Raw genomic sequence first — 8,141 nt, forward strand, 5'->3', positions numbered from 1 at the left:
CCAACCCCTACGCTCCGTATTTTTCGCTGGCTGCCCCACCACCACAGAAAGCACTAAGCTAGGCTGAAACACCTGCATTTATGAGCTGCCTTACTCAAGAAAGCAAAAGAGAGACCATGTCTGTATGCGGCTTTATTAACTGGATGATTAAAAAAAAAAATTACATTGTTTGCAAACTGATATGTGACACATATTAATGCCAAAATAACATGCAAAACAGGCAACATATATATATATTTGCTAAACACGTGGGGCTCAAAACAGGTGGGGCTCCGCCCCACCTGCCCTAAACGACGGCTCGCCACTAACAATACTATAATCAAAGATGATTCTATGATGAATACATTATTATTCAAAGATGAGCTCACCGTTTTTATTGGTGAATCAAAATTTGATGATTCAATCATACAGTGTTTTACAGCGGTGAAGTTAGCTTTATATTAAAGATTCAGACTTTGCTCTTCAATACCTCTTCAACGGAACATGCAAGGATGACTAGGCTACTGGGGGTGACAGGTAGCCTAGTGGTTAGAGTGTTGAGCCAGTAACCAAAAGGTTGCTAGATAGAATCCCCGAGCTGACAAGGTAAAGATCTGTCATTCCTCCCCTGAACAAGGCATTTAAACTACTGTTCCTAGGCCGTCGTTGTAAATAACAATTTGCTCTTAACTGACTTGCCTAGTTAAATAAATAAAAAATATATGAATGTAATATTCTAAATCGGCTGATGATAGTGAATAAGTTAAACCTCTTGTTTTTCCATTTCGGTGTCAAATTTACTTTTTGGAGGTGAAATGTAGCTAAAAATGTGCTATCCTCTGCTCAGAGGGTTAAGGAACCGTCTTAAAACTGCAACGCACCATCACAACTACCACACCCATCACAACTACCACACCCACCATCACCACACCTACAAAACCTACCATCACCAAACCTACCTAACACAACTACCACACCTACAAAACCTACCATCACCAAACCTACCTAACACAACAACCACATCGACCTATCACAACTAACACACCTACCATCAACACACCTACAAACCACAAATACCACACCTACCACAACGATCACATCTACTATCACCAAACCAACCACACCTACCAAACCTACCTACCACATTGAACACACCTACCTACCACAACTACCACACCTATCATCACCATACCTACCATATCTATCATCACCACACATACCAAACTTACCATCACCACAATTACCATCACACCTACCATCACCACAAGTAAACTACCTACCATCACCACATCTATCACACCTACATCACCGAACCTACCACAACTACCATCACCACACCTACCATCACCACACCTACCACACCCACCAAACCTACCTATCTATCACAACTACCACACCTACCTACCACAACTATCACCACACCTACCAACATACATACCATCACACCTACCATTACCACAAATACCATACTATAATTATTTCACCACACCTACCATCATCACACCTACCATCACCACACCTACAATCCCTACACTTACCATCACCACACCTACCATAATTACACCTACCATACCTACCATCTCCACACCTATCACACCTAACATCACCACACCTACCATTGTAAATGTGGATGGTATGCTGTTTCATTCAATGATTACGGTATTGCAGAAGGTAGATACAGGAGTAGCCTATAGTCTACATTAATAACGTCATTGAATGTGTTATAGTATTGTTTATATAATTGATGAATGAAATTGTAAATAGATTATTTCACTTATAATTCACTGTATCACAATTCCAGTGGGTCAGAAGTTTACATACACTAAATTGAATGTGCCTTTAAACAGCTTGGAAAATTCCAGAAAATGATGTCATGGCTTTAGAAGCTTCTGATAGGCTAATTGACATCATTTGAGTCAATTGGCGATGTACCTGTGGATGTATTTCAAGATCTACCTTCAAACTCAGTGCCTCTTTGCTTGACATCATGGGAAAAGCAAAAGAAATCAGCCAAGACCTCAGAAAAACATTTGTAGACCTCCACAACTCTGGTTCACCCTTGGGAGCAATTTCCAAATGCACGTTCATCTGTACAAACAATTGTACACAAGTATAATCACCATGGGACCACACAGCCGTCATACCGCTCAGGAAGGAACCACGTTCTGTCTCCTAGAGATGAACATACTTTGGTGTGCGAAAAGTGCAAATCAATCCCAGAACAACAGCAAAGGACTTTGTGAAGTAGCTGGAGGAAACAGGTACAAAAATATCTATATCCACAGTAAAACGAGTCCTATATCGACATAACCTGAAAGGCCACTGAGCAAGGAAGAAGCCACTGCTCCAAAACCACCATAAAAAAGCCAGACTACGGTTTGCAACTGCACATGGGGACAAAGGTCGTACTATTTGGAGAAATGTCCTCTGGTCTGATGAAACAAAAATACAACTGTTTGGCCATAATGATCATCGTTATGTTTGGAGGAAAAAGGGGGAGGCTTGCAAGCCGAAGAATACCATCCCAACCGTGAAGCACGGGGGTGGCAGCATCATGTTGTGGGGGGACTTTGCTGCAGGAGGAACTGGTGCACTTTACAAGATAGATGGCTTCATGAGGCAGGAAAATTATGTGGATATATTGAAGCAACATCTCAAGACATCAGTCAGGAAGTTAAAACTTGGCCGCAAATGGGTCTTCCAAATGGACAATGACCCCAAGCATACTTCCAAAGTTGTAGCAAAATGGCTTAAGGACAACAAAGTCACGGTATTGGCGTGGCCATCACAAAGCCCTGACCTCAATCCTATAGAAAATGTGTGGGCATAAGTTCCTCAGCTTACATATCACTGACAAACTGAAATGGTCCACAGACAGTGTGGTGAATAAGGCACAACAGCGCATCTTCAACCTCAGGAGGCTGAAGAAATTTGGCTTGTCACCTAAGTATCACCGCCTGGTATGGTAACTGCACCGCCCAGAACCGCAGGGCTCACAAGAGGCTGGTATCAATCTTTGTAGGCTAGTATCAATCTTTGCTGTGGCCGGGGTCGTGGAAGATGTAGGTAGGACACCGTGATTTGATCTGTCGGATTGACCAGCACCGTAGTCACACTCGATTTACCAACAGATCTCCCGGTCCCCCGGGTAAACGGAGTTTGTATTTTCCAACAAATTAAATGCTTCAACATGGGAACACTTCGCATACCCGGTGCGCAGGGCTTCTCAGAGCGTATTGGACCTGACCGAATCCCTATGAGAGGGCTGAGCTGAATCGGGGTTGACGTAAGAACGTACTGTAGGTCCAGCCCTGTTATGCGCTGCTGCTGCTGCGTTGTCGAGCGCTGGACGCGAGCAACAACAAAAAACCCAAACATATTCCAAGCGTCAAGGATTAGACCTTATTATTCGCGTGATTATTGAGAACAAAGGACAATGTGGATATTATTGACACGATAATAACACTGTTGACCACCTGCTTAAACGTGAGTATAGTCGCCTTCGTGTCTTTCTAGTAGAAGGCTGTGAGATCATGGAAAGAGAGGGAGAAGCAATGCAGCATTGCTTGGAAAGCATCACATCGGAAGCTGGAAAATCACGCCGTAGCACCATAACGGTAAAGCAACAGCAAACACGGGACTTGCAACAAAAATGTCGTTATTGATAATAGGCCTAGATTGTTTCGGGTGCATTTTAGACTACAGTAGCGGATCTTAGTCTGTAGCCTAACCTTTCTGTGAAGGAATCACACGTTGCCATGAAACGGGCCTCGATCTGCTCTACCTCTTTACAAAATTGTCTCCAACAATAGTCGTTTCGATCTTGGTGTTGGTACTGAATTCTCCATGTGGTCTATATGAAAGGGCACTTCATTGAATATAACAGGCTTTTTGAAAATGAAATATTATTGCACAATTTCTACTTAAAATATCAAAGGGACGCAAAAGCGAATCATTTCGTAGAATGACCCAGTCTATAGACGCTCTATATTAGCCTAAGGAATGTATTTACGTGAAATACTCAATACTATTTCTAATAACATACCCTATGTTGAGACTTGTGATAACAAAGCAGCGCTTGTTCTTGTGCTATATATCTCTATAGCTGCTTTGTGTTGTTATTGTCGTGTTTTTATTGTCGCCTCTGCGGCTGTGGAACGCACTTCCAGACACTATTAGGGCTTCAGTCTCTGTTGTCCTTTATGGCACTGCTCAAGACCGTGCTGTGCAGAAAAGCTTTCAAGAACCTCTGCTAATTCTGTTCTCATGTCCTCCGGATCTGGCAACAGCTGTATATAGTTTTGTTTGTTGTCTGTGTTCTGTGGTTTGGATTGTTTTTATTATTATTATTTTTGCGCCTTGGGTAGTAGAAAATGCTTTACAAATTAAAAGTATTATTATTTCATCTATATCGGCTAGTGGTCATTCCTGCTTTGCATTGGAGAAGCTTGACACAAGAGAAAGATGTGCACTGTTCATTTCTGATTGTTCATTTAATTTTTGTTCATTTAATTTTTGTTTATTATCTATTTCACTTCCTTTGGCAATGTTAACATGTTTACCATGCCAATAAAGCCCGATGAATTGAGAGCAAGAAATGCAACCAAGCTTGTCTGTGTTGCCTATCCTCCAGTTATGTAACCTGCATATCAGGGGCGGCAGGTAGCCTAGTGGTTAGAGCGTTGGGTCAGTAACCAAAAGGTTGCTAGATCGAATCCCCGAGCTCCCAAGGCAGTTAACCTACTGTTCCTAGGCCCTTGCAAATAAGAATGTTATTTTAACTGACTAGTAAAATAAAAATATTTCCATCTTCATTCTGGCTAATCAGAACTTTAGTGTCCCGAATTGATTCCGCTCAACACAGACAGAGCGAGGCAATCATTACAATGGTAGCCTATAGGCTTTAAATGTGGAAATATCTCACATATGGCTAGGTATTTGCCTATACTCAACCCAGGCCTCTTGCAGACCGGCTGCGGATTAACTCTGTCTGTCTCCACCCTGTTCAGATCAAGTTCCCACTTGTCCTGGCTCTATAGAAGGAGAAGATTAAAATCAAAGCCCTTCAGTATTTTGAGACAGAAACAGACTGGGTGACTGAAGGGGGTAAAGGATAAGGCAAAAGGCACCCTATATCCCAACATAGTGCGCTACTTTTCAAATCAAATTGTATTGGTCCATACACACATTTGTGTAAAGTACTTAAGTTAAAATACTTTAAACTACAACTTAAATAATTTTTGGGGGGTATCTGTACTTTACTATTTATATTTTTGACCACTTTTACTTTTACCCCACTACATTCTTAAAGAAAATATATATTTATATTTAAAACGAAGTACTTTTGAACTTTTAGTCAAGTAGTATTATTGGGTACTTTTTCCACCACTGCATGCACAGCAAAATGCTTATGTTCTTAGCGCCAACAGTGCAGTAATATCTACCAAAACAGTACACACAAATCTGAAAGTAAAAGAATAGAATAAAGAAATGTATAAATATTAGGACGAGGAATGTTGGAGTCCGGAGTGTGCGTGTGTATATGACTACATGACCAAAGGTGTGTGGACACCTGCTCGTCCAACATCTCCTTCCAAATTTATGGGCATTAATATGGAGTTGTTCCCCCCCCCCCCCCTTTGCTGATATAACAGCCTCCACTCTTCTGGGAAGGCTTTCCACTACATGTTGGAACATTGCTGCGGGGACTTGCTTCCATTCAGCCACAAGAGCATTAGTCAGGTCAGGCACTGATGTTTGGCGATTAGGCCTGGCTCTCAGTCAACGTTCTAATTCATCCCAAAGGTGTTAGATGGGGTTGAGGTCAGGGCTCTGTGCAGGTCAGTCAAGTTCTTCCACACCGATCTCAACAAACCATTTCTGTATGGGCCTCGCTTTGTGCACGGGGGCATTGACATGCTGAAACAGGAAAGGGCCTTCCCCAGACTGTTGCCACAAAGTTGGAAGCAAAGAATCATCTAGAATGTCATTGTATGCTGTATCGTTAAGATTTCCCTTCACTGGAACTAAGGGGCTTAGCCCAAACCATGAAAAACAGCCAAATATCATAATTCCTCCCCCACCAAACTTGACAGTTGGTGCTATGCATTGGAGCAGGTAGCTTTCTCCTGTCGTCCGCCAAACCCAGATTCGTCCGTGGGACTGCCAGATGGTGAAGTGAGGCAGTTTGGAAACAAGTAGTGAGTGTTGCAACCGAGGACAGACGATTTTTACGTGCTACGCCCTTCAGCACTCGGTGGTCCCGTTCTGTGAGCTTGTGTGGCCTACCACTTCTCGGCTGATCCGTTGTTGCTCCTAGACATTTCCACTTCACAATAACAGTACTTACAGTTGACCAGGGAAGCTCTAGCAGGGCAGTAATTCGACGAACTGACTTGTTGGAAAGGTGGTATCCTATGACGGTGTCACGTTGAAAGTCACTGAGTTCTTCAGTATGGGCCATTCTATTGCCAATGTTTGTCAATGGAGATTGTATGGCTGTGTGCTTGATTTTATACATCTGTCAGCAACGGGTGTGGCTGAAATAGCCGAATCCACAAATTTGAAGGCCGTTGATGATCTTCTTGGTCTTTCTGTGACACCGGATGCTGTAGAGGTCCTGATGGGCAGGCAGTGTTCTCCCGGTGATGCGTTGGGCTGACCGCAACACCCTCTGGAGAGCCCTACGGTTACGGACGGTGCAGTTGCCGTATCAGGCGGTGATACAGCCCGACAGGATGCTCTCAACGGTGCATCTGTAAAAGTTTGTGAGGGTCTTAGGGGCTAAGCCAAATTTCTTCAGCCTCTTGAGGTTGAAGAGGTGCTGTTGCGTCTTCGTTACCACAATGTCTGTGTGGTTGGAACCATTTCCGATTGTCAGTGATGTGTACGCCGAGAAAGCTTTTCACCTTCTCTGAGGTTGAAAAGCCCTGTCAATGAGTCCCGGTCAATGTAGATAGGTGGTGTGCTCCCTCTGCTGTAGCCCTGAAGTCCACGATCAGCTCCTTTGTTTTTGTTGAGGAAGTGCACTATGGCCTGTGGTCAAAAGAAGTTCCCTATATAAGGAATAGGCTGCTATTTGTATGCTACCTAAGACACATACACAGGGCCAAAACTCCTTGTCTATGGAAGATTGGAGCATCTGCCGGTGTTCATATTTAATAAGAGGCTAATAGAGGGTCTTGAAGCAGCAACTCTGCCTTAATGTAACAATTGTGCTATAAAACCTGTGCCTTATAAGTCCAGACCTCTTGACAGATATTCTAATTTTATTTGATTTATTTCACCTTTATTTAACCAGGTTGGCTAGTTGAGAACAAGTTCTCATTTGCAACTGCGACCTGGCCAAGATAAAGCATAGCAATTCGACACATACAACAACACAGAGTTACACATGGAATAAACAAAACATACAGTCAATAATACAGTAGAACAAAAGAAAACAAAAAGTCCATATACAGTGAGTGCAAATGAGGTAAGTTAAGGCAATAAATAGGCCATGGTGGTGAAGTAATTACAATATAGCAATTAAACACTGGAATGGTAGATGTGCAGAAGATGAATGTGCAAGTAGAGATACTGGGGTGCAAAGGAACAAGATAAATAAATAAATACAGTATGGGGATGAGGTAGGTAGATAGATGGGCTGTTTACAGATGGGCTATGTGCAGTGATCTGTGAGCTGCTCTGACAGCTGGTGCTTAAAGCTAGTGAGGGAGATATGAGTCTCTAATAAGCTCACAGTGGTGCTACGATTTCAGCAGACGGTGACTATAGGGAGGACACTAGACAGTGACTATTGGGAGGACACTAGACAGTGACTATAGGAAGGACACTAGACAGTGACTATAGGGAGGACACTAGACAGTGACTATAGGGAGGACACTAGACAGTGACTATAGGGAGGACACTAGACAGTGACTATAGGGAGGACACTAGACAGTGACTATAGGAAGGACACTAGACAGTGACTATAGGGAGGACACTAGACAGTGACTATAGGGAGGACACTAGACAGTGACTATAGGGAGGACACTAGACAGTGACTATAGGGAGGACACTAGACAGTGACTATAGGGAGGACACTAGACAGTGACTATAGTGAGGTGAGTAAAAACAGTATGCCTGTCTCCTGTTTATTTAGCATGAGGCAGCTTGATGTA

The 8,141-nt window shown here is 42.9% G+C and overlaps 1 protein-coding gene across 3 annotated transcripts in view; it reads left to right on the forward strand.

Annotated features, from left to right (window-relative positions):
• Positions 1-3,090: 3,090 nt before the first annotated feature.
• LOC106585891 (AP-4 complex accessory subunit RUSC2) overlaps positions 3,091-8,141 on the forward strand; it is a 65,893-nt gene continuing 60,842 nt past the window's right edge. The window contains exon 1 of one of the 3 annotated variants that reach the window (XM_014172613.3): positions 3,091-3,596. The gene's annotated coding sequence lies outside the window, so the exon portion shown is untranslated. The remainder of the gene's footprint in view (positions 3,597-8,141) is intronic. The other 2 variants (XM_014172614.3, XM_014172615.3) reach the window with 2 other exon arrangements.

This window comes from Salmo salar, chromosome 24 (genome assembly GCF_965601325.2).
Source record: "Salmo salar chromosome 24, fSalSal1, whole genome shotgun sequence".
Classification (NCBI taxonomy): Eukaryota; Metazoa; Chordata; class Actinopteri; order Salmoniformes; family Salmonidae; genus Salmo; species Salmo salar.